At 41.0% G+C, this 24,982-nt stretch overlaps 1 protein-coding gene and 1 long non-coding RNA gene across 2 annotated transcripts in view; one reads left to right on the top strand and one right to left on the bottom strand.

Annotated features, from left to right (window-relative positions):
* basp1 (brain abundant, membrane attached signal protein 1) overlaps positions 1–24,335 on the bottom strand; it is a 41,852-nt gene extending 17,517 nt beyond the window's left edge. The window contains exon 1 of the mRNA XM_067475696.1: positions 24,156–24,335. The gene's annotated coding sequence lies outside the window, so the exon portion shown is untranslated. The remainder of the gene's footprint in view (positions 1–24,155) is intronic.
* On the top strand, positions 16,671–21,152 carry LOC137098939 (uncharacterized). Its single transcript, XR_010910677.1, has 3 exons — positions 16,671–18,160; positions 18,321–18,414; positions 20,200–21,152. It is a non-coding gene; the product is annotated as an uncharacterized lncRNA (long non-coding RNA).
* Positions 24,336–24,982: the final 647 nt, after the last annotated feature.

The following is a 24,982-nucleotide window of genomic DNA, read 5'->3' on the forward strand; positions in this document are numbered from 1 at the left end:
TCAGCTTCACTTATTGCACAAAGAGTTTTCTAGCTTCTAAGACCTGATAATGTTGTGCTGAAAGGTTATGAAATTTAGATTTGTGTCATGATTTACTGTTAAGCCATTTAGGATGTAGTTGTGGTTATTAAGGGATGGAAGAACTCTGAAACACCCTCTGAAAATGTCCGCCTGATGAATCGAAGTCAGCCGCTTTTTGCTGGAAATGGGACGTGCACTGAGACTAGACTATACAGGAAATGCACTGAAAAATCAAAACTGCGAGCTAAAAGGGGGTTGAAAACCATTGTCCGGTTTAAAACAAAAGCATCGGCGTCTGCAAACCCGAGTAGTACAGTTGGACTGTGACTGTGGCTAGAATTCGGGGAAGACAAAGAAATACTATGATCTCACCTTCTAAAATATTTTAACTATGAGTGTGCTGATGTTTGCAGAGGGATCTGAGTATGGCACCGTAATAGGTTATAAATTACTGGCTTCACTCGACAGGGTGAGGGGTTATCGATTGTTAATGTGTAATTAGTGCCGTGCGAAGCAGTGCAGAAAAATGCTCCCTTTTTGTTACACCCTGCAAAGTAAACAAGCTGAATCTGTCACCCAAATGTATCTTTGTGTTTTTGAGACACCCTAGTTCAAATTGATCTATACCTTGTCTGTTCATGTTGAGCCAGTTGTGTAAATGTTAAAAGCATGTAAATTATCTGGAGTGCAAATTAACACTTGCAAGTGTTGCCGTCATCCTGGTGTTTGTGTGTGGTGTTGTATTTACTATCTTTACAAGAGCCAATTTAATTTGCAGACCTTAAGAATGAGGAAATGAAGTCTGAGGTCATTTTGTTCAGTTTTCTTTAAAATGCTTAAAGTTAAAAATAGTTACATTTTTGCCTTTTAGCTTTGGTTACTAAAGTTATGAGAATAAGGGTCTAGAAAAATGCATAATTCCAGTAAGGGTTCTCAGAGCTATGAAAATACGAAGGTATGTGTTGGGAAAGGAGGTGAATTGCCTCCAAATACCGCATGCAGTTTGACGTCCTCAGTTTGTCAGTCTGTGTCTCCGCAACAGGCGACAAAAGGCAGCACTGAGACATGTACTGACACATACACACAAACACACACGCAGAAACACACTTGCATACAAAAGCACGTCAACACAACATATTTACATGTATATGGTTTTACTAATGAGAAATATTTGACCTCTGACCAGCCCACAGCTACACTCTAACACACAGACATCCATCAGTTTCAAGGTTGCCATAAAGAAAACAAGAAGGGCCCCCTGTTGCAAAATGTCAGCACAGTTACTAATGTCTGCAGATCTACACAAATCGGGTTTAAACTTTTTTTTTTTCTCCGATAAAGCAGGTAGTGGTTGTGATTTGGAGGACAACTGAGATGCAAAATATAGATGTCAAACCACTTCACCATGGTGCTGCCTGATTGGTGAAGTGGTTTGACTCTACTTGGCGGCTGCAGCCTGCGTGGAGTTTGCATGTGTGTGCTTGCATGGGTTTCCTCCCACAGACACGTGTTAGGTTAATTGGTGCCTCTAAATCTCCAGTGGGTGTAAATGGGAGTGTGAATGGTTGTCTGTCTATGTCCATCTGTCTTGGCCCTAAGATAGACTTGTCTTGAAGACCTGTGCTTCGCCTTTCACCCATTAGCAGCTGGAATGGGCTCCAGCCCCTAGTGACCCTGAGCAGGATAAGAGGGTCTTGATAACAGATGGATGGAAAAAGACATTAATGTCTAAGTGACAACAGGCCTCCACAATTATAACCTATTTTTAAAAAAATAGTGTAAAAAAAAAAAAAAAAAATTGTTGTTATGATTTGATGTTCTGATCACAATTTATTTATGAACATAGCTCCCAAATGTAAATTTATTGAAAGCTAACACTTTCAGGCTGCTCCACGATTCATCACTTGTTATGAGAAAATGTAGAGTATGCTCCACTAGATGCTATATGTGCGAAAGAGTTTCATTTCTCTCTTTCTGGTACTAATTATGGTGCATTGTGTGATCTGTGGCCTCGTGTTAGTGGACTGAAAACACTTCACAGACTTTGTGTTCTTGAATATCAAGTTTCAGCTGAAATGATCCAGCCCATAACTGTGTGTCAAGGACTTTTTCTAGGCAAGAAACAGAAGTTATTTTTTCTTTTCCCTGCCTCTCCTCTTCATCAAAACAAACCCAGGGTCAGTCCATATTTGGTGTGTGTTTCTTAACTGCCTGTGCATCCAGATGGGTGGAGATTACTGCATCAGTGTAGTTCAGACAGTCTCAGCTCCATTGTCAATCCAAGAATAGTTGTTCAGTAACTCCTCCAACAAACTAATACTATAAATCATACATTAGTCTCTATCAGCATGATCATATTACACTCCCTTCAAATCATGAGACTCCTTTTATATATAGACAAGGGAGTGATTTGTTCACAAGATGATGATGATGATTGTTGATGACACTTCTACATGTGTCACATGTCCAGCAATTTTGCTGACTGTTCAAGTTCAAATTTGTTATTTATTTAAACCTTATATGTGCAAATTATTCTCTTTTCAACTTGACTTACAAGTGGCTGAACCAAATATTGTTTGTTGCTATGTTATTATGTACAGTATATTCACCAGGCGTCCCAAAGCAGGATGCTAGGGGTCGGTTTTTAATGAACTGAATGAACGAATAAAACCTAAAGGTTTCCAAAAGCTAAATATATAACTTTTTAAAATTATAATATTGTAAAGTTATAATGAAGAGATGCTGTCTGAAAAACGAATAAACAGCAACTATAGTCACTGTTTCCCTTGATGATGACATATGTGTCAGTTTTTACAAGTTGGCCGATCCTTTGGTCGGGGAGTGAATCAATTTGGGTATTAATACGCAGGTAAAATAGTCCCCCAAAATATGCTGTTGTGTGCTGTTTAGTCGGCCAAAGATTCCTGAGCATTAGGTCATCAGACAAAAAAGGGTTGGAGCTCAGAGCCCTACAGCGTTGGCAGAGATGGACTACTATTCCTAGTTTTGATCTTCGTTTGGTGACAATGTGGGAATGCCGTCTTCTTTAAGTGAGGAGAGGCACCATCTAACAAAAATGTAGCTGGATGGAAAAAAAAGCAGAACAAATGAGAGAGTCTAGTGAAATTACTAATAGAAGCTTGGCCTTGGCCTGGACAACTCTGCCTCACCCTCTGTATTTGAGGCTTTTAGCCGATGCCATTCAAAATGCAGCAAACGAATGACCGTAGTTTAGTCCATCAACAGCCTTAACATCGGTAGAGAAGTCAAAGAGGCAGCACTATGGCTTTGAGAGAACTTGAACTCAAGGATTAGTTAAGCATGTGCCTTTAAAAGGAAATCCAGCAGCATAGGGATTGAAAGAAAACATTGGAATCTGGGTTTTTGTCATCAGCAGACTTGTCCCAAAAAGTTACATATTACAAAGAAATAAATGCAGTTGAATTTGGTTAATAAAGCCTCTTTGCTGCTTTGCATCTATTAAGATGTAAGATTTCCTACTTGTACCAGCTGATTCAAATGTTGTCAAGCCATTCAGTGGTGAGTCTACCACACCCACAGCCATGGTTCAGTGGGTCATCTACTACCACTATTATCATTGAGACATGATAAATTGGTAACATTACGTGACTATAGTGAATATGTCAGGAGCAAGAGTGGCAGTTGGTGATGTAATTCAAAAATGGTAAATGGTCTGAACTTATATAGCGATCTATTGACACTCATAGCTGCTTCTTATTCATCCATTTGAACTCACAATCACACACACACACACACGCACTGATGGGGGAGCTGCTATGCAACTGGTTGTTGGGGTCCAGTGTCTTGCGTGCAGTGTCCTGTGACAAAGCACATGAGTTTGAAATGAGAGACACCAATTTTAACCCAAACTTCTATCCTTCTCTAACCCCAATCTTCTCAATTTTGTACCTGAACCAAACAACATTGGGGCACATTATAGTGTATTATAGTACAAAGCCTAATAGCATGTGGAACACGGACTTACTGACTTATTGTGGTGCTGATAATCAAAGATAATGGCATGATATCATCTTAAGTGGGTGCTTTTACCCTGAGGACTGTGCTGGGAGTAAGTGTGTTTTGCATTGCAGATGAAGTCCATGATAGAGTTGTCCTGATAAGACTTTGTCCCAGACTACAAATACAGGTACTTTCATTTGAGCACTTGCTGATACTGAGTACCGACTAAGAGCTTGAAAGGCTCAACAGTTAACAACTAACTAACGAGAGTTTCAACCAACGGCCGCAATTTTTAGTCTCTGACGGTCCAGAAGGAGCAGACACTGGACTTTTTTGAGGTAGACAAATCCGCCAATACTGCAGGAAAGGAAATTTTGCATGTTCTGCCAAAACAAATATAAAGAACAGTGTTTTATGTATGAAAAGAACAAAAAGGTAAAAAACAAAAGATGAAATAATTCTAGATTTGGGGTTAGATCCTGGAGAGAGGCAACCACAGCACAGACTGTAGAGTCTACAGAAGAAACAAAAACAAAGCAAACTTCAGGTAAAGTTCTTATCCCTCAGTTGTTGCCAATGTCAGTCATAAATAATAAACATGTTTGACATAATTTTGATAAATATGAGACTGAAAGCAACAAGGCTTGAACAAAGCAGAGCTTGCAGTCAACTTATCCTAAAACACCTCCAAACCACAGACATTGTTCTAGCTCTACCAATGTGAGGTTACTGCGTTGCAGCAATGCAGTAATGGAGAAGTTTTTCCAGTATGAGTACACGAGCACAATATCGGACCCAATACTAGTATTGCTCTCAGGACATCCCTAGTCCACGAGTAATTACTTAATCTTGTGTGTGTCAAACAAATGCAGAAATGGCAATAAAGCTGAACCTGTATTACTTTTCACAAAGCAGGACATCATTGCTGTCACTCAAATGGAAAAATATATGCCAATATATGCCTGCAGAGAAAACCCTCAAGACCAGTGGAGTTAAATGACAAATCAAATAGCTACAATATTTATAGATGATGGCTCTGAGGCTCATTCTTCCTCAAAAACAAACTGAACGCTTCAAACAAATGGATTTTAATCTGCTGAAGAGGAACCTGCTAAACCATCACGTCAAAATGCTCTTTTGCCCGATTGGTTCATGTGATTTCCAAAGCTCTTGAATGTCTTTACTGTGCGGGTTGTCATGAATCCTGATGAAACAGCTTTGCTTTTAAAAGCAAGTACTTGCTTTTAATATATATCTATAGATATCTATCTTTGTGTGTTTGTGTTTGTGTGTGTGTATGTGTATATATATCTATATATAGATATATATAGACATAGATAGATAGATAGATAGATAGATAGATATAGTGGAAGGGATGTATAATTATTGGCATCTAAATTCTAAAGCAGGAAAGCCGCTTATTTAAAATCACTTAAACATGTTTTTACCTCTTTATGAAAATTAAACTTATGTTCATGTTACCAAATCTTTTCTCCGAAAAAAGCTGCAGAGTCCTCCTGAGACTCTAATCCTATGAGGAAACCATGGCTCTCTGGGAATAGAAAGTGGAGCATGTTCACTTGAAACAGAACATTTCCTTTTGAGAACAACATCGTTAGCCATAATTACATCATAAGGTATTTCTTCGTGAGGAAAATCAAATCCCACAATTGCAACATAGTTTGTTTTGTTCCTAGACAAATCTAGGAATATCCAGTCCCCAGTCCAAAACCCCAATTATGGTCTGATCTTCTACATGTTACACATTTACAGACCTTCCAAACTTGCCTCATTATTTTCCTCAAGTGACTTATTCCATATAAATGTCCTGATTCAAACTTATTAAGCTGTTAATATTCATTAAATTCAAAAGGTTGCTCCTTTTACCCTAATAAAATATCTGGCTGAGCCAGCGACAGCTAAGTTTAATTTTAGCTTGTCTTCAGGTTACTTATAGAATAAATGTTAATTAGCGGCAGCTGATGTGACCTACTGTCAACATTGTTAATAAAAGCTACACATGTCAAAGCTGCCAGCTGAATGTTTTATATACCAGTCTTTGCTAATAGGAGAAGAGAGAACTGATGTATTACTTTAAGGACAGGTCATGGTCCATCTCTTTAAGCCTGCCATTTGGTGTTCAAAACCTGTTTCATATCGCCAGGCAGCATTTAGAAATGCTGTTGCAAATGGCACTCAGCGTTTTTGATCCCAGCTCCATGCACCACCGGGCAGAGAGCATGCTGGGACGGCGACAGCTGCACCAACCCAGTGCACTCTGTGGTGCCACGCATGCTGAGGCGCATGGGTCAGCGTTCGGAAGTGCTGAGAGACGAGTTTAGAAACCTTTACTAAACACAATTGAGCAGGGAAAAGAAGAAGCGTGACCTGTTTTGGCTTTTGGTACATATTCTCCAGTAGCCATGTGCATAGTACATAAGTTGTGTGCAGCGAGCAGCGTATGGTGACTTCCGGGAGCAATAAGTCATATTTTATCATCAAATCTGAAAGGGGGAAAACCACTTGTTTCCCAATTCGCAGACAGACACACACCCATTAAAATCAAAACATTAATAATCTATACATTATGCAGCGTTAACAAAAAATACAAAATCACTCCCTTCACCCTTATTTGATTCCATAATGGCCAGTAAATTGTGATTGCCTACATTTATCATAAATACACATACATTACTGTATGCAATAAAAAAAAAAGTAGCACACTAATAGTCACAACTAGTTCACGTTGTTTTGTGTGACGATATGTATCATAAAATGTGTTTTTTAGCATTTTCTTGGCTAAAAAAACAGGCCTTTTGAAATTGTGCTTGTCCTGCTACAGAAACCACTAACAACATTACCAATAGCTCCATTCTGTTCAGTGGGCCCAGTAAGCTGTGGCAGTGTGACAGTGAGTCCAGTGGTAAAGTGGACTTTTCTGTCTTACCGGTTCCCAGCACGCTCTACTCTGCTTTGCACTCACTGACAGCATGTGTGCTTCAGTGTCTTCAAAGGACACTTCAATATGTGACGGGGGGACAAATAACAAACAACCCTGGCATTGGTGTCCCGATCAAGACCAGTGATGGGTTTTTTTTAACTCTAACGTCACATTTATGAACTCAAGTCTGATCACTTCTCACCCAGTAGTATCTAACAAGTCCTTTGACTACCAAGGATGGCTGTTACTAGGCAGCCAGAAGCTGAAGCCTAACGGACTGTCTTCCGATTTTACATTCTTTGCAGTCATGTTTCACTTAAAGGTCAGTGTATGGCACAGATGTTCCACTAGCTCCATCTTTTTATGATGTCTGGCTGACAGGGCCTTAAAGGGCCGCTCAGATATGGTCTGCCCCACATCTGCCACACAGCAGCGGCATGAAAATGTCACCAAATGTTTATATGTTGGTTTCCTCAAAAAGGAAAAAAAAAAGATGCTGCTCGAAGCTGGAAGCGTTTGCCTGAGGCCACATTACGCAACAGGAAACCACCACTTTTATCTTTGCATTTGTTAGTTGCAAGCTAATGCTTTATCACGCCATGCTAAACAAAGATAAAGCCAGTTAAAATGATCTCAAAATATTTGAAAAAGATTAAGCTGATACACAATTAAATTTTTCATTGGTAATCAAATATGACTGTCATAGTCCCAAAGCAACGCATTGAAGGCTTTTATGTATTGTTATATTTGTCTTTATAAAGGGTGCTATAAAATGCATGAAGACGTGGAAGACATGGAAAAATTGCTCCGGCATTTGTTTAATGCTTCATTCTGGCCCCAAATACCAGAAATAAGCTATTTCTGGTCCCTTGCGAATTAAATATGGTCTTAGTTTTTCAACCCACTCATTACAAACTCATCCAGATATGGGAAAACAACGGTAGTCTTCTAATAGGATAACTTTGAATCAGCGGGCTAGCAAACATTAAGGGTTCAATGTTCTGATGGACAGAGCACAACCCACCAGAGCTCATTGGTCCTCATTCTAGTGTTGGCAGAGCTCAGAGTTGGGTTTTTGTTTTTCTGATCGAATAAGGTCAAAAGTACATAAGTCTTCACTTCCTGATTTAAGAAAGCAGAAACGGATGTTTGGGGCTTACAATCAGCTAAACTCCTACTGGAATGGAACCCAACCTCCAGAGGGAAAAGCATGTTCATTTACTCTGGTAGGGGAAATTTAGCACTTGGAGGACGCTTCTGCTGTTTTGTTTTTTTTTTTTTTGTCCTTGTGGAAAGCTGTGTCTTGAATCTTCTCTCAGACTGAAGGGGTGTGTACATATACATCTGCAAACATCTGGGCTAAAGAAAGTTGCCCATTTGTTGCCAGATTCAACTGGAGCTCAGCAGCTAGATTTTATGCAGATATGCAGTTACGGTAGTGGTTGCAATAGGTACCATAAGTCGTAGGCCTTAAGAAATGTTTTTACAATTTATCACTATCGTTGATGGCAGATGAGTTAAGGCTTCATCAGATCAGCTGTTGGTCAATGCTTTGTACTTAAACACCCGGTTTATTTGTCAAAATCGACAAATTTGCATCAAGTGTTAAATTTAAATTAATTTTGCCAGGTATATTTGATATTCGACATACTTTAGGTTGGAATGCTAACCATGCAATGCAGCAGCCACATGGGGCCCTAGACCCCCAGGAGATACCTTTGCTCAAGGCTCAGTCCAGGGAAAATGCTTTTGTGCTAATGCAATTTTAACATTTACTATAGCACAATATCAAATTCCATGTTAAAGGTCTCAGTGTGGATAATGAGGGCCTGCTAAATTATTTAATATTGCCATTTGGTGGAGTGACTATTTATTTGATTGTTGTTTTTCCCCGAATGTGGGGACGTGACTCAGTTGGTAGAGTGGCCGCCCACCGACCACAGGGTCGGAGGTTCGTGCCGTGTTCCCCCCGATCACGTGCCGAAGTGTCCCCGTGCAAGACACTACACCTCCAACGGCCCACTCCCATCTCCGGCCGCGCAGTGCCGGTACCAAGCCCGGTAGAAATTGGGGAGGGTTGTGTCAGGAAGGGCGTCTGGCGTAAAAAGTGTGCGGGAAAAGAAAACTTGCTGTGGGGACCCTGAACTCACAGGATAAGCTGAAAGGAACAAAAAAAGTACTGGGACATAAAGGGAGATAAAGTTGAAAATGGCTCCTTGTCACATGTTCACACACACACACACACACACACACACACACACACACACACACACACACACACACACTCAGAGACTGAGCAGACAAATAGATGTGACACCTTCAGCTAAGCTCTCACAGCCCTACAGTGAGATGACATTTGTTATGGTTGGTTGCTCAGCCTGTCATAGCAACAGAGAGTGATGAGATGCTTCAGTTTCACTGCGTTCAGAGGTGAATCAACTTGCATGCACAGATAACAACTTCCTATAAACACTCTGACTCACAAAGATGTGGAAATCCCATGAACACGTACACACAGGAATTTAATGGTCGAAAAATTAAGACGTAGCAGGTCAACAGTTTTAAATCAGGATACTTTAGCGTGTTGATTAAAGGTTCTTCAGGTCAGGGTTCTTGCATATCTTTGAAATCATGTGATCTTGGAACTAAAACCTGTGCTTATTTTATATTATAGATATCAGAATAACACCAACCCAAAGCAATAAACAATAGCATGAATTTAACATGAATGTAAGACCAATTCACCTTCTCTGTTTACTGTGGCTCTGGTTGGGTCTCCAGCAACGCCAGAGGGGGAAAAAACAAAATCCTCTAATGATTCTCCAAGAATTTGTAGCACCTTTCACATCATATGCTGTTATTTGATCCATTGCTTGGTACAGGTTCAGCAAGAGAAAAATAAATCTGCTGAAAACCTTAATGTTAACAATGTACAACTCACCGATGACCTCAACGTGAACCGTACCCGCTCTGAAAAATTAGCCATTTAACACCCACCCTGTCACAATAACAAATCAGTGGCTGTTGAAGCAAGTACGTATATAATGGATGCATGGAGCCGCTCGCTGCCTTTTCCTTTGAGTGCCGCTGTAGACGCTGCCAAACCTCTGAATGTTATCACTCTGGCAACCTGCCCCCCCGTCTTCCAAATCGTCCAATGCACTGCAGTCCACTCAATCTATTAAAGGCACTCTGAAGCCTCTCAATTACGGCAGCTGCGAAGCCTAGTCAAAACACCCCGGTGTTTCCATACAAGTGAATCTGCCAAAGCAATTTATAATGCTCAACTATTAATATTGTCTCTTGTTTTCAGACAAGGGCAGCAAACACAAGCTGAAGTGCCAAAATGCTAGGAGAGCTTTCGAATGTGGAGAGCTGCAAACATTATAAATTAGGTTTGTGGTTACAGTTTATCAGAGCATCCACTCTGTATGCTGAGCACATAGAATGTAGAGTATGTCATAATGTGTACTAATAAGGAGTTATTTTGTGCTTAATATTTCACACAAATATCTTATAATTTATCTCAGCTCTGATGTATTGGTTCTGAAAATAGAAAATACCACCAAACAATGAACTGCAGCTGGTTCATGCGGATGCAAATTAGTGGCTAGTGTGGCTGCAGCATTTCAACGATTATGTGTTCTTTTTCATAACGTATTCATTGTTCAACGCTGCTTTCCAGCTGGGTGAGGGGCTACACTTGAGAAATGCAACTAATTGTTATGTGTGTCTTTACCATTAGAAACATATGCACAGAAAACCTGTTGACAACTGTAATAATCCTGGTGTTTGTACAATCATTTCCTCTCTTGTACGATCGTGACATCTGAAAACTACACCCTGCACTTTAATTTCATCCGGTCAAACAATATTGCAAAAAATGCAAATTACTCATGTCAGTAATGCTTTGCAGTAAATTGTAAAAGCCGTAATTTTATTTATGGCAAATCTCAACATATGATAATTTGCTAGGAAATGTGATCATTCTCAAGTTTACTTGTTTCTTGGAACCATTTTGAAAAGCTTGTTCAGCCTAGTTTTCAGTATTTCCACATACTTTCCCTAAATCCTGACCAATCACAGTTTTTCCATGACACCTCTGGCCTGATTTCTAGTCTTAGTCCTACAGTACAAACTGTTCTCATTCCCTGTCATACCACAATGTCTGCTCACTCCCTGGTTTACAGAAAACAGTCTGCACCCACACAATGACCAGTATTGTGTCTGTCTTGCAGAAACACAGTGTGTGTCATGTCACCAGCTGTTCTGTGTTGTCTTTGTTTAATGTTGAATGTTTGAGGGTTTTTAGATAACAAAGTGTAACCTCTGGCGGCCATATTGGAGTTTCACATTCTTTTGTAGCAGTTTTTGTGCCACTGGATCATTTAACAAACAGGCTGTCTTTGATTTTTACACATTGTAGGTATGTCAAAATCATCATCATCATCATCACATCAAAAGTTTATAGTTTATAGCCCAAATCCCAGATTCACCTCAATGGGCTAAATACCTTTAATAGGGGGAAACAGTACAGATGTGCAACAGATGTCATGTGTACAGAACAATGCAAGATGAACCCTTTCATCTAAAGTTAACCTTCTCGTCCATGTGCTCAGTTAAACCAATGAGCTGGGCTTTTTCAGATGCCTGTTGTGCTGTTTGTGCATGCACACCTTTAATGGATCTTATTTAGATGATTTATACTGCGATGACAGGTAATTGGCATATTTCAGGACACTGGGTCAGTTTAGACTTTCATGAATCAGGTGTACAAATAGATAGCATCTTCTGGATTAACAGCACTGTTCTGAGATTGTGGCAAAGTTTTCGAGACCGGTCACAAGGGCACAAGGATGTAAACTCATGGTTGCAGTTTGTTGGTAGAATATCAATGAATAAACCTTCAGTTTATTATGAAGTCCATTTTCTCTCTTGGTTTTCCTCTGCCTCCTACTTACAAAGTCAGACTTGGTTTTCAGGATGCCTTGTGAAATACCAATGACTGCATTAATTTTATGCCAAAGTTTGTTTTTCGTTCTTAGCTGAACTTGACGATACACCATATGCTAATATGAAACCTCACTACCAGACTTTCATCTCTTTTTGTTTACACTTCTGTTTTTTTTTTTTAATCTGTCAAGCTGTTTCTGGTCCTTACAGCACTGTCTGCCATCCTCTCTCATGGCATGGCAGCCATTTTAAGTAGGAACTCATTCCCATATGTAAGATAAGCTGCAATATATTGCACAAACCAAAATGGACTCTGAGGGAAGTCACAGATCACACAGGGTGGACGTTTTAGTCCTCTCTGTCATTTCAAACTACTCTTAGGTCCCTGTTGTGACAGCCGGCTCTATCTTCCACTTCATCACAGGTTCCTGCCATTAATCCTCCCTCGCAGTACACACACACAGCCGTGATTCCAGTCTCAGATACACGCTGTTAAGACAAGAGACTTCAAATGCTGTCATTTGACAGCATCGGTTTGTGCACTTTCAAAGGAATCGTGATCTTGTCTCGGCGTCTTTTCCTTGCAGCTGCTGCCGAATTAAAATGAAGAGACTTGTCTGCTTTAGATGTTGGGTGTTTTTCTACTTAAGGCTTAGGAAGAAATGGTGAATCACCAGGTGTGTGTGTGTGTGTGTGTGTATATATATATATATATATATATATATATCTATCTATATCTATATATATATCTATATATATCTATATATATATATATATATATATATATATATATATATATATATATATATATATATAGATATATAGATATATATATATATAGATATAGATATATATATATATATAGATATAGATATATATATCTAGATATATATATATAGTCTACTTGTTCAACTTTGACCCTGCGGCCTTTTGAAACAGCCCAGTGTATCTGCAGTGTCCCTTATACATGTCAAGTGCCCCTTAACATTAAACATATCATAAACGACTGAAAGCATTTTATTGATCTGAATAACATGAGTTTCAGGTTTGTACACTGAGTTTATACTAATTCCAGCAATAGACAATATTAAAAACTGATTTAAATAAGTTCATAAATAGGGGGGCACTTTGTTCTAACCCTTATTTTTATTGCATTTTAAGTTGTGTTATAAAGAGGTTGGACTGAGGTCTTCTCAGCTGTGTTTGCACGTTATCAGTTCTACACAGAAGCTTTGCTCTTTTGTATTATTTGAATACCTTCCCCTTCCTTTCTTGTTTCAAGCACACGCGAAGAACAATGCTGTACCTGAAAATCCAGAACAGGTGTCAGTAAAAACACGAGGAACTGTTGCGCTAGTTTAATCAACCTATAAACACAAGAAACTTGAAATATATATATATATAGAGAGAGGTTTGTTTCCAGCTTTTCTTAGGACCAGCAGGAGCATTTCTTTTAAAAGAGCACTTTCATGTAGGAACACATTGCCAGAAAATGGCAGATCCCATTTCTGACAGCACCAAAATGGCGGCTGTTGCACCACTATTTTTGCCATCAATTTTATTTTACAGCAGGACAGTCGGTTTTTCAAATTTCTGGTTTTACTTGGTGATTAATTATTCAACAATCAAACACAAATGTCTAATGTAACGATAGACTTTATACAATGCGCCACATTTATTTAGATCCTACACAGATGCAACAAACAATTAGAAATGTGTTATCGGGGTGTATGAGTTGCCTAGTCAGAATGAAGCTACACCTCTTAAACCGACAAATAGTGAGTGCTGCTCTGAGCTCTGTAGATTACAGTTAAATGATGTTTGAATTACTCTTGAGTGACTTGAGACTCGTGCTGTTTGTGTTCAGCTGACACTCCCAAAAGAGGCAATCACATTTACATGTTACATTTATCTGACACCGTCGCCCAGAATTGCTTACAGCAAATGCAACAGTATAACAGTTCCTTCCCTGTTATTACTTCTGTTCTGTTTTTACTTTCTTTTGATTTCCTGATGGGCTTCTGCATTACGTTGTTGGTCAGGTTTTGTTACATGGCTCGGACAAGAGGAACCACAACCGGGAAATACCAATGTGTACTTGCATGACAAAACACACTTTAGCTTCTATTTAATGTAATTAGAAGCTTCGTGTCAAACACGGACACCGAACAGATTTCTCCAGTGAAGGCAACACTGTAATATGCTGGACATATATGTAATTAGTAGTAATTCTTACTGTTTCCTGAAGCACTGTCCGTCTCCAGTAAGACTACCACAATTATTATAGAACTAAATACAATCTACACACACCACCTAGGGATCAAGGATCCAGGTGGCTACCGGTCCCACTCGGGGATGGTTTTAGAGCACAGTGTGCCTTTTCTCTTTGTCTCGGTTTCAGCTCTGCTTCGGAGGACTCGATCTCCTGTGTCAATCAATAGCACTGCAGCTTCAAGCCCACCACTAGCAATCTCTGTCATCCCAGTGTCCCACGCCATCCTCCTTTCCATCTGTCTGCACAGATCCCTAAGGCAGGAGCCAGACATGGTCCACCATCGATCAATATCTCTGCAGCGCTGCACTGGCGAGCAGAGCCGGGTTCTCGGAAAGAAGCAGTGCCAAGTTAAGAGTTCTAAAAAAAACTGGAATGGAATGAGAAATTTTCTGATGGAGAATAGATTTTCTAAACACCATCAGTTGTTTTGCATGTTTGGGCTCATTAACTGCAAATTGTACACATCGTGAACCGCTGGTTATAATCGGTTTTTGCATTTTACTTTTCAGGCAGCAGTTGTTTTCCACTTATCACCCACACCCATGGTATTTAATCAAATTCCTACTGCTGCGTTGTTACCACGTCAACACATACAGTGTGACAGGAAAGGAAAATTGCCTAACTTCACAGCAGAGTGACACTGAGTGGTTCTACCCTTACTTAGATCTTAGATCTACTTTCAATGTAGTGATAAAATTCGAAAATACTATACCAGCTGCCATAAATATTTCGTCTATGGGATCACCTAGTCACAATTTTGTGTCCGGGCATTTTACGGGTTTTTAAATGTGCCTCAGTCAATCAGAACTGGTGACACAAGCTGTATGTTATAAAAATCCTTTTTGATGCTCTGCGCCTCCTACGTCTGAGCCCAGAGAAGGAGGTAATAACTTCTGACTGCTTTCTGGGGACTTTTCTGTGATGTTTATGATCCGCTTTACCAGCTAGATCCGGGTGCACAGGAAAACATAAACCACCTACTGTGGATTCATTTTTAATATCTTGCCATAAATGTGTGGCATGAAGGGAGAGAGAGATTTCCTCAGATGCCTAAAGCAGGTAGTAAGAGTGAGGCAGAGATAAAGACACCAAAGACTAAAACAATCGTATAATGTGCTGCTGCCGCCCTTGCAAACTGAACATGTAAGACAGGCTTTACATTTAGCTTCTTTGTGAAGATCAGGCCTTTTCTGTACCAACAAATCTGATGCAAAATCTTTCTTCATAATCACTTACACCCTCTCTGCGCTCTGAGATAGCACGTTCACGGATTGTTGAAACCCTCCACGTGGTTGTGATGTGTTTACCAGAATGGGGACTCCAATAACAGTGTGTTCATACTGTAGAGTCTTTAGGGCTTCGATGTTTTGTCGTGGGGAGAAGTCACCTGGAGCGTCTTATAAATAATAAACGTCTCATATGTTTCATTTTTACAAGCTCTTGTCTGCGTTCCATCAAAGTTCCAACTGTAAAGAAGGAAACTGTGGTTGTGACCTTAAAATGGCACCAGAAATCAGACTCAGCTTCAGTGTTCTCGGTTGAAACTGGCTCCAGGCTGATAACACAATTGCATCCATTTCTTACAGATATCACAGAGCTGCAGACTCAGACATCCACCCGAGACTTGTTTTCTTTCATTTGTCTGTCTGTGTGTGCCCGTCTGACCGGCTGGCTTGGTTAAACTGGCCCTCTCAGCATCACATTAGAATGACCCCTGCCACCAGTGCGTCTGCAGCTCACGGCCAGACGCCAGTGTAGTGGAATCGGACGTGGCGGGCGTCCGCTGTCCCCAGCCAGAAACAGTGAGATAGTTAGAGAGAGAGGGCAGCCCTGCAGTCAGCAACGCTGGGTGGCAGACCAGACAAGGAGACTGGACAAAGTCAACTCTAAACTCCAGCTGACCCCCAAAAAGAGCCACAGGGGTTGGGAGCCAAGACACACATTATCCAGCAGTACTCGGCCGACTGGAGGATACACAGTGCAGACTGTAGATGGCCTCTTAATTGGTCTATTCAGTGTCATCTGTGAAATATCTGAGCAAGTACCAGAGATATAAATATATATATTTCTATTTCAATTCCAAACGAAGTTCAATTTATTAAATTAAACGTTTTTCTTTTTTAAATGAATTATTATATAAAGAACATTTTTGTTATCATATATTATTTAAAAAATATTTGTATTAAAATGCATCCACATCTATTTATAATTTTAGTATAATTCTCATTTTAATAAAAGAAAATAAAATATTTCTATTTCATAACATCATATATATATTTCAAACTATAATTAAAATATAAATACATTTTCAATGAATTATATATTATTGACCAATACAGAAAGTATTTTAAACAATGTTTGATTGCTGTTTTCAAAAAAATGGGTTCTGCATTGGGTTGGGATGCAGAAGGCCGCAGGATCAAATCCCACCCCACCAGTCCACCCAGCGTATAAAATGCCAAATCAATGAACACGCTCTGCTGTGGCGACCCTTAAAGGGACAGGCCGAACGCTGTTCATGTAATTTATTGACCAATATCGAGCATCAGGTGTTGCCAGACTGAAGAATAATTCACTAAAATAACTCAAATTCTCTTCCATCGCAGTGCACAGCATTATAATCTCAGCCTGTTACTGTTGATATGCAGAAAACACACACACCCACCTCCTCACTGCCTAATGCCTCACTAACACACATGCACATTGCTGAGTGTTTCAGACAGGGCCTTGATCACGTCTTGCACTTGAAGGGGAAAAAAAAAAAGAAAATACAAAACAAAATCCGGTGTAATTTTCTTCCTCTTTTCATTGATGGGAGCTGACAGAACTGGGACTGCAACGCAAACACAAGGAGGTCGAGCACCTACGACTCTAAACTCGGTTGTACCATTTCATTATTTTCAGACTAGAGCGAAACTCGTTGGATCAGCAAAGTTATTACAGTCTCTTTCAGATCAACATACTCTAATAAATATCAATGCGCGTAGCCAATCTTGCGGCAATGTATCCAATAGTTGGTGAGAGCAAAACAAAATGTACATTTAACCCTCGATGATATAAACAATAGTCGGCCTGTTTTACTGTGGACCCTGCAGTTAGAAGACAAACTTGTTTAAATGCGCAGTTTGTGTTCCCATTAAACTGGCAACTTGCAGATGCAGATGATGATTTCATGAATCTCTGTAAAGCAGGAAACTTGTCTCCTTTCTAGCAAATGTCCACCCTACTCTGATCAGCAGCAGTGCTGCTACCAACAGAAATGGGATCAATACTACGCACCAGCTTTTCTGGTACTGCATGTTGCTTCATTGCATTGGTGTGTTTAAACAAGATGGCTGCTTCCCACCTCACCGATAAAAGCCCAGCAGATAAGACTGAGACCTTTTTTATTGAGGTTGGTTCGGACTGATCTATAACTCACATTCCAGCAGTTAATGATTGACCGGTTTTCATGGAAGTCTCAGAATGAAAAACATGCCTGAAAAAATCTGATCTGTAAAAATGTTAGTTTTATATTTAAGAAATGAATAATCACAGCCATGTCCGTTTAAATCTGAAAACATTTGGGGTTTAAATTCTCATAACTACCAAAATGTTATCACTGTCTGCTCTGCTTTTAAGAGGAATTTGTCTCTTCCACAGATAAGAGGTTAGGTAAGTTGGACGAAATATGTCCAGATTGTCCCTTTATCTGCCCCCGTCCAATGATTTCAAATCCACAAGGACGACTGAGTGAGTGAATTTGGGATTCAGCAGAGAGTGAGCTGAGATTGCTGAGTCCATTCCCGCCCCGTCGGTCGGGCCACATATCAGATAACGTTGTCGCTTTCACTTCGAGCTGTAATTTCCTGGAAGACAAGGCGCGCTGTGACAGATAGCGCTCATGGTGAAAGAGCTGCCGAGGACGGGGACGTGTTGCACCGCCATCAAACCTCCGGCAAGACTGGGCCAGGCAGGGACGCGAGGGGTGTCCGGCCATCACTTTCATGGTTTTTGTTTTAGTGTTTTATGTCTGCAGAAACTTGAAATCACATCAAACCCCGGGTCAAAGACTGATTTAGCATTTGTAAAACTGTGTTAGTGTTAATGCTGAAGCCTTTTTCAACATATGTTAAGCAGATAAAATGACTGCCTTTGCTTCCAACTCAGGGCCCACAAATCCACAAATGTATTCCCAACTTTCTGCTAATCCTTGCAAACATCAACTGCGAGCACATCTTGGGACAACAGGATGATGAATGAGGTGTGTTTATTTATTTTATTTTTTTTTAAAGCTGCATGAGTCTATTTTTTTAAGCGGCAGAAAAAAGCAAAACAAGTTGATAGATTGAAGTTTTGTGAACACAACCTTAGCTGCTATGATATGCTGAACTGAAAACCTGTTAACATGCTTCACAGCTTATAAAGAGACTGTCTTTGTGCAAACTATGACTATATAGGTCATTTGTACCAGCACCAAAAAAAAAAAACCCTAAAAGTTACCATTTAGTGACATTTAGTAGCTGTACTGAGGAGAAGACTGTCATGTAGTATGTAGTCCCTCCAATGTCTTTCAGAAAGAGGTTGGGGGGGTTGAATGGGTCACAAAACAGGACAGGAGTTCGAGTACAAGTTTCAAACTACTGTTGTCACTGCACGTCATGTGACAGTTGATGATGTGATGTTAATGAAGCCGTGATTTTAAAGGCAAACCACTTTTTTTTTTTTTTTTAGTAAACCTAGTAAATCATTTTTATTTTGTGCCTAACTCCAACCATATGACTGTGTTTGCACAATTGTTATCCAGTGATTTTGACTGTTTGGGGTGAAAAATTTGTGCTTATCCAGCTGGCATTTTGATGCCATAGTAAGAAACTGTTCTGTTTGTCATACGAGGCGGTAAGAACAACAACCTGTGGAGGCAAATACAGTGTCACCGATTATGTGTCAGATCACAGGATTGCGAAAAAGCTGATACGTATCTAAAAGTGTTGTACTTCCTATCTTCAGTTTGGACTGGAATTGCACAATATTCGTTAACCAAAAACAATAATCCTGCACACAACTGTCCATCTACCACAGTACTGAGCTGGAGCCTTTTGTATAATCTTGCTATTTAACACACTGGAAAAAAGAAAAATGCTCTTAGTATAGACACATTTAGCTGGATGCAAGTTAGAGACTAAAGTGTTTTAACTCGTATGTAAAGACTTGAGACTTGACTAGGACATAGGAGCTGAATAGCCCTTGAACTTGGAGACTTCATACTTGCATTTTGCTACTAATGAACATCGGCATGACTATGTGTCAGCCATCGAAGCAATTATCACACAGCAGATGACCATGATGCTGGGAAATTTCAGATGACCATCACCACATACCCTGCTGTGCAGGGGACTCCGCTTAAATATAAACAGCACTAAAATAAACTTTTAGAAAAGTTTACAGTCATGTAAGCATAGTGTCACGCTGTCTTTTTCAGGAAACTGAAAACATCAAACTTCCTCATTCCTGTCAGGCCGGGGCAATAACCGGTTATCAAACAGGGGCAGCGACGAGGAGTCTTATCAAGTTTAAAAACGAAAGTAGTGTATCCTGGTTTCTCTGCAGCTCATTAACTCTTCATAGAGAATTAAACACCCTCCCCCTCAACATTTAACACTAATACCTTTCCCCTGGTCTTAACAGTGTGATACAATTGGCTCCTAACAGTGGCAATTTTCCAAGAAACTCACTTCCCAATTCAGTACATAAAGTAGCTGTTTCCTCCAACTGCGGTGCCTGAGTTATACTTATAAAACTGGGTGGAAAGCAGTGTTTAATAATTATGGTGTGTAGCATGACAGGAAAACACATAAACATTAATGCAGTCATGTAAAAAATTCTTACTCTGGACGTCTTACTTGCCCTGTGGTTCCCTTAAAAGAGGATTTGTACTGTGGGACACATTTAGTCTTACACCCCATCATTAGCCCCTGTCCACCAAGAAAGTTGTAGGATGGTCTGAAGCCAGAGCCTAATTTCAAAGCAGTTCTTTGCCTTTCAACAGCTGAAGTGTCTCTCGGCCCTCAGAAAACGGCTTCCAGGGGGCACCAACTTCTACAACCAAGAACCACTTTCATCAGATGCAATCACCATCCATAGCAACCATGATGCACAGACGTGTATACTGACACATGCGGAGATGCGATGACGTGGGTCTGCGGTGGCTCTGTAGCCTCTTGAAAGGTTCACAAATTTAAACCATCTCCGAACCAGCATCAGCACCTAATTCATGTTGGTCAAAAAGGACCAAGTGAAATCCTATTATGGTTGTTTTTTTTTAGCTCTACATCTGTGGAAGATCTGCATTAAATGGTGGTACACTGCATGGTTTCCAAAAGCTTGTCAAGCATTTTATTTAATCCATAAAGTAATGGTACTTTACGAGCATATTTCCACACTATACAAATGTTTGCAGATGATTAAATGTTGTATGTTGGAGAATAGGATATTGCATAGGATGCATTCATAAGTTGCTCAGAGGCTACACGTCAAATGACTAGTAGTAGTAGCAACTGCTGGAAATCCAGCAGGATTGGTTGTTTAAAATGATTTGTGCATGTATCAATGTGCATCTTAATCACCAGCGAACTGTAGTAAGTGGTGACGCAACCTGTAACTGCATTCGTTCCCCACCTTCCTCTACACACAGACGCACACTCACACACACACTGTGAGCAACTGCAGCCTCACATTGTCCTGCTTCATCTCCGCTGCTGTTAGGAAATCAGCCTCGGTCTGCGCCACACGCAGGCTGGCGGTTTCATTAAGACTGAGCCTTTGTTGTGTGAACGTGATCCTGTTGATCGCACAACTGACTGGATCGTCAACGAAGAGCGTAAATGTTCTGTTAATGTATCTGTCTTCTATTATGAAGACAAAGAACAAGGCTGGACGAGCAAGATATCGTCGCTGTGCCTCCATTCCTATTTCACACACACACACACACACACACACACACTCCCTGTCGTCATCTCACACACTATATGTACAAAAGTAAGTGGACAACCCTGATTGGCCTCTTATTATTATATCTGTCTACACACTGTCACACAAAACGTGAGAGAGGGTTAGATAAAAAAGAGGGATGCGGTGTGTGTGTGTGTGTGTGTGTGTGTGTGTGTGTGATACCTACAGAAAGTGAGAGAGTTTGACTGATGTTTTATTGCCATGTCTCCTGTCTCATCTTTCTCACACACACACACACACACACACAGAGAAGCTGACAGCGGCGGTACCAGATGAGTCACCGTCATAATTCCACATCAGGTTGCATCTTGTCGCTGTCCACAAGGATGAATGAGTTCACTCAGAGCGGGATTTATGGGAGCCAATCAGCGGCCAGACACAGAGGGCACATTAGTACGGTCCCTCCATTAGCAGGTGATGTTCTACCACGGCTGGTGCTAAAAGCAATTCTTCAAGAAGCTGACGTATTAGTATAACACTGATGCTGGTTATCGTCTAATTTTTATTTTTTTTATTTTTTTTATGATATATGGGATTTGTGCATGTTTGTCCAGGCAGAATCTGATACTGTGAGCAAATGAAAATGCTCCACAAACACACAATATAAAATACTTTTGCTGCATAATCTCAATACAGACACAGTCTGAGGCCCTTTGGACAGTTTTAGTTCCACCACAAACTATAAATTGGTTAGCAATTCAATTCAATGTCAGATAATGAATATTAATATTCAGATGCTCAATCCTCTGTGATGGCTCTGCACAGCCATCATTATGAAATTGCAATGAGCAGACAATCAAATGGACATGCATACAATTCTGTGATTGGTCCGAAGGCCGAGCCTCGCTCAGAAATTTTTAACAGGTCGCTGCTGTCTCACACCGAGAAGGTTGCAGGTTCATGTCCTGGGGAAATTGCGGCCTTTCTGTGTGAAGTTTAAATGTTTGTCTTGTACTTGCGTAGGTTTTGTCCGAGTTGTCTCTCACAGTACAAAGACGTTTTAGGTTCATTGTTGTTGCTCTACATTTTCCATGAGTGTGAATGGTTGTCTGTCTGTGTATGTCTGTCTCTGTGTCTGTGCCCTGAGATAGACTGACGACCCGCTCAGGGTGGACCCCACGTCTCGCCCTATGACAGCTAGGAGAGGCCCCAGCAAGGTAAGCAGTTATGGATAATAGATAGATGGACACTGCAGCCAGTGTTGTTCACTGAGTCTGGATCACCGTGCAATTAAACGGTGGCCGGGCCGCTGAAAGACTAGCACTGACAAAGAGCAACAGTCATGTCGCGGCGTGTCAGCCTCATCTGGGTCGACAAGCGGCGCTAAAAATACTCTAAAGACGAGCTGAGGATCATGTGGTAGTGCTGCACATTCTGAAACCTAAAAAAAAAAATCATCTTTAGCCATTTTCACAACGCTATTATATAAAATGGAGTTTTAATGCAGTTATTATATATCGTTATGTAAAGTGTGAATCTGCAAGCAATCTAGTAATATGCATCCACACGTGGACACCATCAGCCATCCATATGGGTCAGTATGGCTGTCTATTACCTTCAGTGGGTGGAATCAGTGCAGTATACAGAAAAATGTCACTGAAATCTAAAGATGTGTCAAATACAACGATACAAGCTGCATGACAGTGGTAAATGTTGGAACCAGACAACTAATGGCCTTATAGATTAAACAATTAATGGATTAGCCAGCTTCAATCAGATCTGAGCAGCATCACTATAATCCACTGATCGATATTCCGTTTATAAGCGGCCTAATTCTGATACGGCATCAGCATCACTGGGGCTCCACTCACACAGCATCACAATGGCCACAGAGATGGAGTGAAAAAAAAATCCACACACAGAGACACACAGTCGAGAAAAGAGCTCATTGTTTTCCTGCAGTCTATTTTTAAAAATCTGGAATAGGTAAAGAAAGCGGCGACTCGAACACCTCCTTCGCATCCCTGCCCTTTTGATAAGCAAGGTGGCATCTCTCCCATCCCCACCCTACAGCCAATGCGCATGCGTGACGCGGCAAACAAAGGACCAGGCAATTAACCGACGGAGGACGGCTAATAAAGTTTGACCCGCTGCAGAAATAACATCCACCGTCGAAGCAGCAGAAAACGGAATAACTTTGAGAGTGTGTGCAGCTCGGGTTTTTTTTTTTTTGGGGGGGGGGGGGGGGGTTGCACCCCCAAATCTCCATCAGCCTCTTCTCATTCCACGACCGCTCCCCCCCCCAAACCACCATCCCCTCCTCCTCTTCCTCCTTCCTTTTTCATCTCAATGCAATAAAACAGAAATATGAGATCAATAATTCATCGGAACCATGACATAACCTGGTTAAAGACGCTGAACGTGTGTGTGTGTGCGCGCGCGCGTGCCAGCTGCATTCAGTGAAATTGTGTCACACCTCCACACAGACAAAGGGGGCGGCAGAAGAGGGGTCGTCTTATTTCTGGCTGTTGAACTGTTTACCGGCTGTAAAATATGAAGGAAAAAGCTGCCAGTGGAAATTACATAATCAGACAATTTGAGAGTAATTCATAAATAACAAGTGGAGTGGCGCGCGTGATGAGGCGCCCCGTGCGCATTTTCTCTAATAAAAGTGTGAAAAAAGAGTCCATGTCTGGGAGCCAGGCGCGTGTTCCTCCAGACCCTACACACCCCTTTTTACTGCTCGTGCACAGTTTTTCATCTGTGGAAAAGGAGAAAAGAAGACGATTTCATTTGTGGACTTTCGAAATGTTCCAATTCAGCCTCGCTTGTGCCACATTTTGTCTAACGTTCACTTCGAGTCTGTGGCGGATCTTTTGTCTCCTTTCTTACACTCCTCACGCATGCAGTGCGCGCCCCGGCTCCCCAAACGGAGCGATGGAAAAAATGACAAAAGGGAAGAGAATTTGTTAAAACACAACCACATACTCCCAAAGCGCGTTTTTTTTGGGGGGGGGGGAGGCAGAAAAGCAGGAGAATTACCGCTGCTCTTACCTTGTGCACTGAAGTTCCGACGCTGTCTCTGCTCTCCTCGCTGATTCAAGTAGCGGCGGCTGTAGTTTTTTTTTTTCGCCCTCTCTCTTTTTGCGGCTTTTCCTGCGCGCCCAGCGGCTTGTGCCTGCTGCACGGTACGACTCTGCTCGGCGGTCCTTCGCCTGCGCGCGCACGCAGCCGTATGTACGTTCACGCGCGTGCATCGCGCACGCAAAAAGCAAGCAAGCAAGCGCACAAATCAGAGGCACAATGCAGCGCCCCACCGGAGGAAAACTTGTTTTTCTACACGTTTTGGCGTCGTTTTTCCTAAATATGTGTATAACCGTACTGTGCTAATCACTAGTACATGCCAGTACTGCAAATATTCAAATGCTAGCCTTATAATATTTAAACAATATTCCAAGAAAACCAAGATTTATTGTAAAATGAGCGAGCAATGTCTCCAAAGCGGAAGTTGCATGTCTGTATTTTGACGCCTTGCTGTCATGTGCATTCAGTCAGATGTTGTACTGCACACTACAGGGGAATGTAAGTGTTTCGCCCGCGCTCATGTTAGTGGAAATGCTCCTCCATGTGCTGTCTCTTTGCAGGTCCACTGCCTCTGTGCGCCCCCTGCCATGCACTGCAGGCATGTTTCTGCCCATCAATGTTTGCTGACGCGCCTGAGCTGGAAGAGCGCTGTTTAATTAAGTCAAGCATCACTTTAGGAAGGAAATTGTGCGTTTAAATCAGGTGCAGGAGCCTCGTGTGTCAATCTCAGCTTTGCCCCTTTCATTCTTTTACAGTTTAAATACTTATGCAGTGGCCTGTTTTTCTCCTGTTTTGTG

The sequence above is a fragment of the Channa argus genome, chromosome 14 (genome assembly GCF_033026475.1).
Source record: "Channa argus isolate prfri chromosome 14, Channa argus male v1.0, whole genome shotgun sequence".
NCBI classification, from domain to species: Eukaryota; Metazoa; Chordata; class Actinopteri; order Anabantiformes; family Channidae; genus Channa; species Channa argus.